Source organism: Myotis brandtii, unplaced genomic scaffold, assembly GCF_000412655.1.
Source record: "Myotis brandtii unplaced genomic scaffold, ASM41265v1 scaffold453, whole genome shotgun sequence".
In the NCBI taxonomy this organism is placed as follows: domain Eukaryota; kingdom Metazoa; phylum Chordata; class Mammalia; order Chiroptera; family Vespertilionidae; genus Myotis; species Myotis brandtii.
Window position 1 is genome coordinate 920,219 of NW_005367314.1, and position 11,312 is coordinate 931,530.

Sequence of the window (11,312 nt, forward strand, 5' to 3'; positions counted from 1 at the left end):
CATAAGCATATGCTGATTAGCCAATGGGAAGGGTAGAGGTCGTACGCTAATTACCATGTTTCTCTTTTATTAGTGTAGATAGATTGAAAAGAACAAAATTTTATTAGAGTAATATTTATAGCTTTGAAGGTTTTGTTGGCAAAAATAGCTCATTTAATAATGTGTTGCTAAAAAAATGAATTCAGCCCAAACTGCTTTGGCTCAGTCGATAGAGCGTCGGCCTGCGGACTCAAGGGTCCCAGGTTCGATTCTGGTCAAGGGTATGTACCTTGTAGGGGGTGTGCAGGAGGCAGCTGATCGATGTTTCTAACTCTCTATCCCTCTCCCTTCCTCTTTGTAAAAAATCAATAAAATATATTTTTTTTTAAAAATGAATTCAAACAACATAAAGAAGTAATTTCAATGACATGATGTTAACAATGGCACTCTCTTTCCAAATGCTTCACAATTGTGAGATATTCAGCGTATTTAGCACCAATAATTTAAATTACTAGATTAAATATGCACAATTGTTATTTCACTTCAATTCTAATATTTACATTAGACAGCTATTCATTTATTAAAATTATATAAATTTCCCTTCACTATTTAATGACTTAAAAGTAAATAATGGTTATTGACGAGTCCAAATGTCTCTTGGTTGTTACATGGGAAAATGGCCAAAAATACACATCAAGAATGATGATATCCAAAAGCAAACATTGTCTTGGCATCAACAAACTCACTATTTATTTAAGAACACCAGTGTTCTTGCTGACAGGGCACAATCCAGAAAACAGTGTTTTCTATTTATTTTAAGTAGCACCACGTAGTTTTCATTCATGCTCAAAGTTTATTGAGTTCCCACTAAAGGCTAACCATGTGCTAGGCTATGAGGAGCACAAAAGTTTAATGAGACACAGTCTCTGACTTCAGTGAGCCAACAATCTATTAGGGGAAATGGACATATAGAATGATAATTATAATGCAACAACATAAATTACCGTGCATGTAAAGTGCAAGGTTTCCTGGAGTGGTAAAGAAGTAATAGTGGAGAAGCTATAAATCCAAGGGCAATCTAATGCATAAATAAGATGTGTGGACTCTAAACTCTAGCTACCTATGCAATTCAACAGACGGTAAAACTTCAAATTTGCATTCTTTGTTTCATTTTTGCTTGTGAAGGAGCATTGCCTGGATAAGTGGTATGAATAGGTAGAGGACTGAGGGAAGTACACATATGAACATGTGTAATTTCTAAATATTTGATAAAAGACCAAAAACAGAAAGAGGCCTCATTTAAAAGACAATGGAACTTCCTGTAGGAGTAAGAAATAAAGACAAGCTGGCAGGCAGAAAAGAAAAGCAGAATTTTCAGTTATTTATATTTTCAGGCAAAGCTAAGAATGGGGATTGTCATTTTAATATTAGAAGCCCCCAAGAAAGATAGTTGCCCTTGTAGAAAACTACGAAATTTCCATGGGGCTTATCTAAGATGATTGACCAAGCTGGTAGACCACCCGAGTAATAAGTGATGAAACAATATTCCTAATTTAGGCTGCATTTCTTTATAATACCATGGTCCTAGTAGTCTGAGAGGGTTTCCTGGGTACATGACTTTTAAACTGAGAATTTTTTAAATGGGCATGAGTAATGAGGGAATAGAATAGCCTTCCAGTCACATGGGGACAACATGTACAAATGCTTAAAGTAAGAAAGAGCATAAAAAAATACTAGACAAAGAAATGAAGGGAAGCAGAGCATGACATGAAACATGAGAATAAATGGCATTGCATGTCATCTTAGCTATATTAAATATTTTGGTCTATATTCTAAAAACAATGAGAAGTTCAATGACTTTTATTAGCTCAGATAACTTTCTGAACTGATTTGGGGTTCAGAAAGTTATCTGGCTCCAGTGTGGTGAAGAGATTTTAGAAGGCAAGAGTATACATAGGAAGATTAGTCAGAGGACTAATGCAATAGTCCTAGCAAGGGATGGTGAAATCTTGAGCTACATCAATGGTATAGAAATGGAGAGAAATGGACAGATTGGAGAGATACTAGGAATGGTACTACACATAGACCCAAACAAGAGAGCTTCTTCTCTGACATCATGCTTTAGAATGCCCTTTCTGGTATCTTCCAGCTGTGCTCTACCCAGAGGGCAAGAAGTCTACAAAACCAAGGGTCTGTGCCCACCAAAACTTGTCTTCCTCCTTTTCTAGACCATGATTCAGGCACCATGACCCTGGAAGTCCCTGTTCAAATAGCCCTGAATCTCTCCTACGGCCTGAGAAGGCCCCTTACATAAAGTACACCTTCCCATGGGCAGGCCACGTCACTGATGTATGTACCCCTAGGCCTGAGAAGAGACCAAGAGGCAACTGTTTGGAGGAGCCAGGACAGGAGAGGTAGTTTCCACATCCACCCAAATGAGGCCCTTTCATAGTACATGATGGAGCCCATGGTAACCAGAGAGAAGAGATGGGCCAGGGGTAGGGGGCTGGATCTCCCCAGGAAATAAAATTAACAGTACTTGATGGACTAAAAAATGGGTGCTAAGATAGAGATGTGATGATGATTTCTAGCCTTCTGCCTTGTACAATTCAATGGTTGTGATATGACAAAAACCAGAGCTTCGTAGGAAGATTATTAGTATGATTTAGACATGTTTGCTTGTAAGCATCTTTGATACCTTTGAAACATCTAAGAAGAAATGTCATATAGATAATTACAGATATACAATCTAGAGGTCAGAGGTAAAGCCAAAGAATGGAATATTATCTCTTCCAAGAAATTTGGATGAGAATGGGGCAGCTGAAGGGAGTTTAGAATCAATGAAAACTGTTACTTGTGTGCAGTTAGAAGGAATATGAAGGGTTCCACAAATGGTGGTGTCGATGTTCTCAGTAAAGTATATGGGGGAATACTAAGAATGAAGAGCTTGGAGTTGAATATTTGAGGAAACTGGAAAAAAATTAAATATTTATTTAAAAAGTGAGGGCATGCACTGAGCAGAGACATTGCCATGGGCTGAACTAAAAAGTCAGAAAACTGTGGCACTCACCTTTCTCTCCAGCCTTTCACTGGGGCTCGTTGTAATCCCTCTCATCCCACTGCCCTCTGCATACCTCCAACACATGTCTTAGACTCACTCTAGCACTATTCTTCTCTCACGTGTCCCAAGCCCACCACGAGGGCCCTGCTTTTAGTTCTATGTGCCTCCTCTCTGCACACCCTGTGCCAGAACTGTTATTTCTTAAGTTGTAGGCAAAGACAAGTGTTACTCTATTTCCTACAGAAACAACACCTAACCTTCCTAGAAATAGGGGCATTTTAGAAGGGACTGCTGTTCTGTCAGTGAATTCCTAATGGGTGGGATCTCAGACATAACAAAATGAAGAGAAACATCTGAGGCTTTGGTTCTAAGGTTCTTCAAATCTCACCAAGTAGGTTGCTGGGGCAGAGGTTAAAGACCCTTGTAAATAACCATTAAGGCCTGAACTTTGGTGCTTGAACCTTGTAATCTCTATTTGATGGTTAAGAAACATTTTCTCTTTTCTTTTTTTGGATCATTGCGGTTGTTAAATAAATGTTTACACTGAAATGTTACAATTTATGTCCCACACCCCCAATATAATAATATTCTTGACGGCATAAACTATTCTTACACTAGATCCATTGAATGCCTTGAATATAGGAACCATTTTAAACTTTAATTGACTGCCAGCTTAATTTGACTGATCAAAAGGCAACTACAGCCATGAGCAACTTGATATTGTGTGTCCTTCCATATTTTTTTTCTTTTCTCGTTAAAATGCGGTCTGGGAATTAGTTTAGTTAGAAGAATAAAGTGGAGGTAAAAGGACTAACAGAAGCTGACTTCCTTCAATCCTGACCAACTGAAGAGACTGAAAGCATTCTAGCCCTTAGGCATTAGCGGTTTATTTAAGTTGCCCAATGATATATATCCCAACAGCCACATCCATTGCCCAGAATGCTGCTCAATTCTTAGCATGTGCCATATGGCTGGCACTTCTTTGCTCTCCCCATCCCAATTCAAGTCCCAAGCCAATACTAATTCCCATTTATATTATTTTATATTCAGGTTAGGTGAGTAAGCAAAGGGAGTGTTGAAGGAGATAAAATATGAAAATTTTTCCAATGACTCAACCACACAAGTGAAACAAGTTCACCTGTAGAGAAGGTTGCTCATGGCCACTAACCACATAGGTACAATTTCTCCCTCTTCAGCCAAATCACACTGACAACTACAATAGCCTAAATCAGTCCATTCAGAGGCTATTCTTTGGTTCATTCTGAGTATACTTCAAAACTATGAGCATATTCCTGGGAAGTATCAAATATGAAATGTGTCTTCAGAGATGGGGAGGAGAGAGTGTAGATAGCATTACTTTACGCAATAGGAAAAATCTGGTGAAATTAGACATCAACACAGATACCCTTCTTTTCAAACTAGAACATGTTTTTATAGGAAAAAAGTAATGATTACATTGCATGCTATTTCTAATGGTGTCCACACCCTGGAGTGTGTCTAACTAACTTATTCATGTGTTGGAATCTCTCTGTAGCTATGATTATTTAGAAAGAGTTTCTATAGCCTGTGAATTCAAACTTATTTCCTAATGTCATATGACATAATCCAAAATCTATATTAGCTTTGACTCTTCTTATTTCCAGAAATCTCAAGACAGTTATTTCTAAAAATTTCTAAAACAAGCTCCTCATTTCCCAAAATCTCTAAAACACACCTGCAACAGTAAGATCCCGATTTTCAAGTATTTTTATCAGTTTTTCATCAGTGTCATGAAATAAATTTAGTGTCTCATGACAAGTACTTTTTATTAGCAAAATAAAATGAATAGAATTGATCAGAGCACATTACATATAATAGTGTAAGTATCACCCTGGCCAGTGTGGCTCAGTTGGATGGGTGTTGTCCCATTGCACCAAAATGTTTCTGGTTCAATTCCTGGTTAAGAGCACAAGCCCTGGTTGCAGGCTTGATCCCTGGAAGGGGCATACAGGAGGGCATTGATCAAAGTCTCACTCTCACATTGAGGTTTCTCTCTCTCTCTCTCTCTCTCTCTCTCTCTCTCTCTCTCTTCCCCTCTCCCTTCCTCTCTCTTTAAAAAACAGAGCATTATGCTAAGTGAAATAAGTCAGTCAGAGAAAGATAAAGATCACATGCTCTCACTCATTTGTGGATTATAATGAACAACGTAAACCGATGAACAAAAACAGATGTAGAGACAGAGAAGCATCGATCAGATGCTCAAAACTCAGAGGGAAGGCAGGGGAGGGTGGGGGTAAGAATGAAAGATCAACCAAAGGACTTGTATGCATGCATATAAGCATAAGTGATGGATGTGGACAACAGGGGGTGAGGGTGAGGGCAGGATTGGGGGGATGAGGGGACATTGGGGGGATAAGGGCACATTTGTAATATCTTATTCAATAAAGGGAAAAAAATAAAAAAATATATTATGAGTATTATCTTTTAAAATTTTTGCTACATCTATATGTATTAGAAAAAACTTTGCAAAATGATCATCTTCTGGGAGAAACCATGTAAAATGTATTTATTATTATAGCCATTGTCAAAAAATTTTAAGATCCATTTCTCCCTTTAAAATTCACTTGCCATAAGCTCATTATGTCAGTATGTTCAAAATCAATTTGTCATCTTCACACCATGACTCACATCTAATTTTTTTTCCAAATTTACCCATTTGGCTTATGATACCATAATTATCCATGTCATTCATTTTCATAATGTTACAGTAATTTTAATACCTCTTACTCCTTAACCTCATGTATCCAGTTTGTCCCTAGTTTTGATGCTTCCTTTAAAATGTCACATTTTGTATCTGAGACAGATGGGTGCTCAGATACAAAACTGCTGAGTTAAGCAGAGGCAGAGTGGACACTGACATCACTCTGGTTTGGGTTCTCACCAAATCATGCCTGAGTTATTATATGAAACAATTAATGTTCAGACCTCGACTCTGTAATTAATCCTAGAATTTTCCTCTCCTTATAATATTTTAATGTTTCCCATTGTACAGTGGGGCCTTGACTTACAAGTTTAATTTGTTCCGTGACGGAGCTCGTTAAGGAGCTCGTTAACTCAAATTACTCTGTCAACTCAAAGCAAAAAAATTGGCCGAGAGATGGCTCGTATCTCGGAAAAACTCGTTAGTCGGGACACTCGTAAGTCAAGGCCCCGCTGCATTTTAAATGAATTCCAAGCTTTTTATACTGGTATCCAACATGTTCAATAATCTAATTCTACTAGTTTATATCATTCATGAAAGCAGAGATTCTATTTTTCTCCATCACTGTAATATTCCCAGTGGATAACACATGACTGGTATGACTGGTACATAATACATGTTCAATAGTATTTCTTGAATTGATGAGTAAGTGAATGTACAAGTAAATGCAGGAATGGTCTCGATAGCAGAACCTTCTTTCTTATTCACATAAAAGTTCCCTTCATTAAGTGGGTAATATTCATTGTGACACTTTTGAAAACTTCCAAAATATAAAGCATTACTATAGGTGAGAAGACTGTGCACAGTGCTGTAAGGCCAGCTCCATGTTTCCCAGCATGCCAAGTTCATTTCCAGAAAGAAGTCTCTCTTTATTAGGTTGTCCCACCATGAAGACTCCCTACTGCTTTCTACCTATATAAACCCTTCTCTTCTTCAGAGCACACCTCAGAACCTTCTCTCCCCCAGGTTTACATTCTCCTCATTCTCTTCCAATATCTCTGTTGCTTTGTTTTAGTTCTTCATCAGATCTCTTGTATTTTAGGGTTATAAAGTACCCATTCTGGCAAATTTAAGATTATTGTAAGGAATCGTACACATTCCTGTCATATAGTAGGTGCTCCATAAATGTAAGTTGAATGAATGAGTGAATTACAAACAGATAAACAGTTTCCAGCCTGGTGTTCATCAACTCCTTGATAGCCACGAAAGCATATGAAAGTCCCTGAGCTTATTGTTAATATTGCAAAAGTAATAACAATAGAAATTTTGCATTTATTCATGACGAGGCTATTAAAACTCACTCAAGCGCCTTTACATTATGTTAGGACGATATCAACTCTACTAAGTGTGTCAGGAGGAAAATGACAAACATTTATAAAGTTATTTAACAAACATTTATAAAGTACCTACAATGTGTCAATCCCTGTTTTCAGCAGTGCTCCGCATTAGCTCATTTACTCCTCAAAACAACCTTACTAGGGAAGCACTGTTATTACCTCTATTTTACAATTGAGAAAACTCAGGTTAAGGTAAAGTAACTGAAATGATAATTTGCCCAAGGTCAATAGCAAGCAATAAAGCAACAATTATGAACTTAGGCAGCAATTTACTTATATTTAAAAAAAAGATATTAACATTGACAGTAGAAATATTTTTCCTTGTATTTGAGCTGCAGAACATGACATGAGGATGATCCCTCTTTGTCTTATGCTGTATTCTTTGTTCTCCTGAAATAATATCTCCAAGTGTCATAGAGATCTTGCTTTTTCCCTTTCCTGTACCAATCCAGAGTCTACAGCAGCAGGAGAGGTGGCAGTGCAAGCTGAAGAGGAAAATAACACTGGCAGCCAAGTTAGGAATAAGACACTAAAACATCCATCCATGAATATTTCAAATTTCACATAATCTGACAGTAAGTGAAATTGGAATCCACTCATTTACATTATTTTATTCTACTATTTAAAAGAGTCAAAGTTTTAAAGTATCTTAACTTTAAAGTATTCTTTTCAATGGTTACTTTGCCACATCTAGAAGACATGTAGCAAGCATACTCTTTCATAACTCTAAAAGCAAAGTCCTTCTAAGGCACACAAAGACCTGCTGTTCCTCGGAAGATGTGGTTTGAGTTTGTTTTTAGTTTAGTTGTACTGATAATTGCCCTTTTGAGCTAAGTAAGTTAGAAGAGATATCCATGGAATTTGTTTGAAGACAGATGGGCACTCAGATACAAAACTGCTGTGTTAAGCAGAGGCAGAGTGGACTATAATGATGCATACAAATGCAAACCTTGTGAAGGTAGCAACCAGAAAAAACAAGGTACTCATGGTTCTGAGCACCCTTTCCGTAATAATTTTCTGGATGAGATATGCAGCCACTCCTTAGAACTGCTGCTGCATATTTTTCTTTTTTATTCATTCATTCCATTTTTTTGAATGAATATCTAGTGTCGTTCATGTTTATAGTGTCCAGAGTAGATACCATATGAGGCATTATCATCCATTAAGAGCACTGATTCAGGAACAGACTTCCCAAGTTTAAACACCAGCCCCACTACCAGCTATATAGAATTGGACAAGTTACTTCAATTCTTTGTCCCTTGGTTTTCTCCCCTCCATATTAGAAATAATGCTATTTCATGGGGTCACTCTGAGGATTAAATTAGTTCATGCATGTCAAATATGAACAGTGATGGCATATACTGACACTTAATGAAATTTAGCTGGCATTGTCATTATTACCATGAGAAAAGGCAGGCTGGGGCCAGCACAGGCTCTTACCTCAAAAATGCTCAAATGAAATTGCATCAATAGGCACAGATGCAAGAGCACTGAACCAAAAAGGCAAAATAGCACATGGCTAACTGCAGACTGGCCTGTAGAGACTCTAAAGTTGTCCACATAGGAAGGGCTAGAGAGATCTCTGTTGGGCAGGGTGGTCACAGGTGCGACTTAATCAGTATCTTAGAATATCAGTATGATATGGACATTCTGCTATCCTCATTATTCAGACCAATTCAATGTTAACAAACTAGAACTAAATTTTAGGACTGGAAAAGTTATTAGAGATAATCGGTTCCATGCCCTTTGTTTAGAGACAAGAATATAAAGGCCAATTAGCCAGCCCATAAGCACATATTTTTTTTGATAACCTACTATGTGCCAGCCTCTATTCTCTAGGTACCAAAGATTCAGCATTGAGCAAAATATACCTAACCCTTGACCTTATGAAGCTGATATTCCAGTGGAAAAGACAACAAATAAATAAGTGAATGTAAATAAATACCTAATTTCATGTACTGATAAGTTGAAGATAATAAAATCAGATACTGTGAGAGAATGCGACTAGTGAAGGGCTATAGCTTTCTAAAAGGGTGTCAAAGAAGGCCTGTCTGAGAAAGTGGCATTTCAGTTGAGATCTGAATGATGACAAGGAGACAGGCATGGTGAGATTGGGGCAGAGGGAAAAGGTCAATTGAAGTAAAAATAAGTCAAAGGGCTCTAAGAAGGGATGAGAAGAAGGCCAGGGTGGCAATAGTGCAGTGAACAGGGGAGAGTAGGAAAAGATGAGACCCAGAGGGAGGCATAAACTGAGCTCTCGGGACCTCAGGAAGGAGATTGAAATTTATTCTTAAGTAGCAGCATGGCAAGATCTGATTCAAACTTTAGAAAGATCACTGTCTGATGTCACAGACCACAGTAGGCAAGAGTGGAGGTAAGAAATCCAGTAGACTGTGGCAGTGGCAGCAGCCCAGGCAAAAGATGATGGTAGTTTAAACTAAGTTTATCGCAAAAGAAATAGTGACCAATGGTCAGATTCTGAATATATTTTGGGAGTAGTGCTGTCAGCTCTTACTGATAAATTAAATGGGATGTATGAGGAGGAAAAAGGATGCAATAGTGACTCTTGGGGTTTGGACTATGCTGGAGCCATTTATGGGTAGGGGTACAGGAGAGGAAGGTGAGGGATAATATGCCAGATTTAAGGAAGATAATTAGTAGTTCTGTTTGGCCTTGTTATGTTTGAAATATGTCAGACATCTGGTAGAAATGTCATGCTGCTCAATACATGAATCTAGAACTCAGGGGAGTAGTTCTAGCTGTGGATAAAAAATTGAAAAACTAGATCACGTAGATGTATTTAAACACTGGTGTGTTTAAAGCCCTAGATTTAAATAAGGTCATCTGATCACCTAGGAAGAGATTGTAGACAGAGAGGAAATGGGTGCCAAGGACAGAACTGCAACATGTAGGGAGGGTCTTGAGGGTGGAGGAAGAGCCACAGAAACCTATTGGCAAGGAGAAGCTGTGAAGCAAGAGGACAACCAGGAGTGTCTGTGTTGTAGAAGTCTACAAAAGAAGTAATACAAAGCTATGTTGCTGGTTAGTGGCAGATAGGACTGCTAACTGTATATGTGTCTTAAACACAGCAGAGGCCTTAAGTTTCTAGTTATTTTATTTCTGTATCACCATCAGTACTTAGTAGAGCTAAATATAGGGCAAGTATATGGACAGAACTCACTATGTAATTACTGCTGATTAGTTCTACATGTATGTGACACATGAAAATCAAGTTTACCTTGATAGGAAAGGTAATAAATTTCTATTTTTACTTATCTGTGGTCCCACTGACATTCAAGTGGATATTTCTGTGTGATGTCACTTGGTTATCCTCATGAGCAATAACTGCTTAGTCACATCACACTCTCTGAATTTGTGACTCAATACCTATCCTGTTGACCACACCTATATATCTTGATCCTAAGATTTAAATAATCTTGTCAAAGAATGAGCTAGATTTATAGTTGTGTTTAATTTGGACAAATAGATAATTCAAAATCTTTCTTGAGAATATACATTGAATCAGAAAAAATTAAAATTTATTGGACCTTTATCAAATGCACAAAATTGTGAATATGCACAGTAATTTCTCCCAATGATTTTACAAATTAAAAAGCCAAGACAGGCCAAAAAAATCTATAATACAAGACTTTAGGCCATGACTTGCTAAATACAAGTGCAAGCAATATGCACTTTTATGCATTCATAGTACTTCTAAATTTTAATATGTAGAGATAGCCAACCTCTTAAACTTTATAACCAAATGTAACCATAGTTAATTCTTTCTCCATACAAAAAAGCATCTTGCAGAAATCCTTCAACATATTAAAGAATGAATTCACTCAAAATGTTTAAACTATAATATCAGACCATCCACTACATTAAAGGCCACTGACTCAATGTTTTACACTTTAATCCTTTACCACAGATACTTTGCAAAACCCAGGAAGACAGCAAATACTTTACAACTCTAATCAACAAAGAGTGAACTATGTCCATGGAAAAGTATACTTTGGGCAAATGAATTACAGAAAGTCCACACACAAAAGGACCTCCCTAGATGTGGGGAGAACGAGAAATGCTGAATCCAGCAATTGCGTTATCAGTCTGGGAGACCTCATGGGCAGAAATTCAACAAATAAGGCTCACTTTCCTATTCAGTTAGAGAAGCCACTAAGCTCACAGTCTCCCTGCA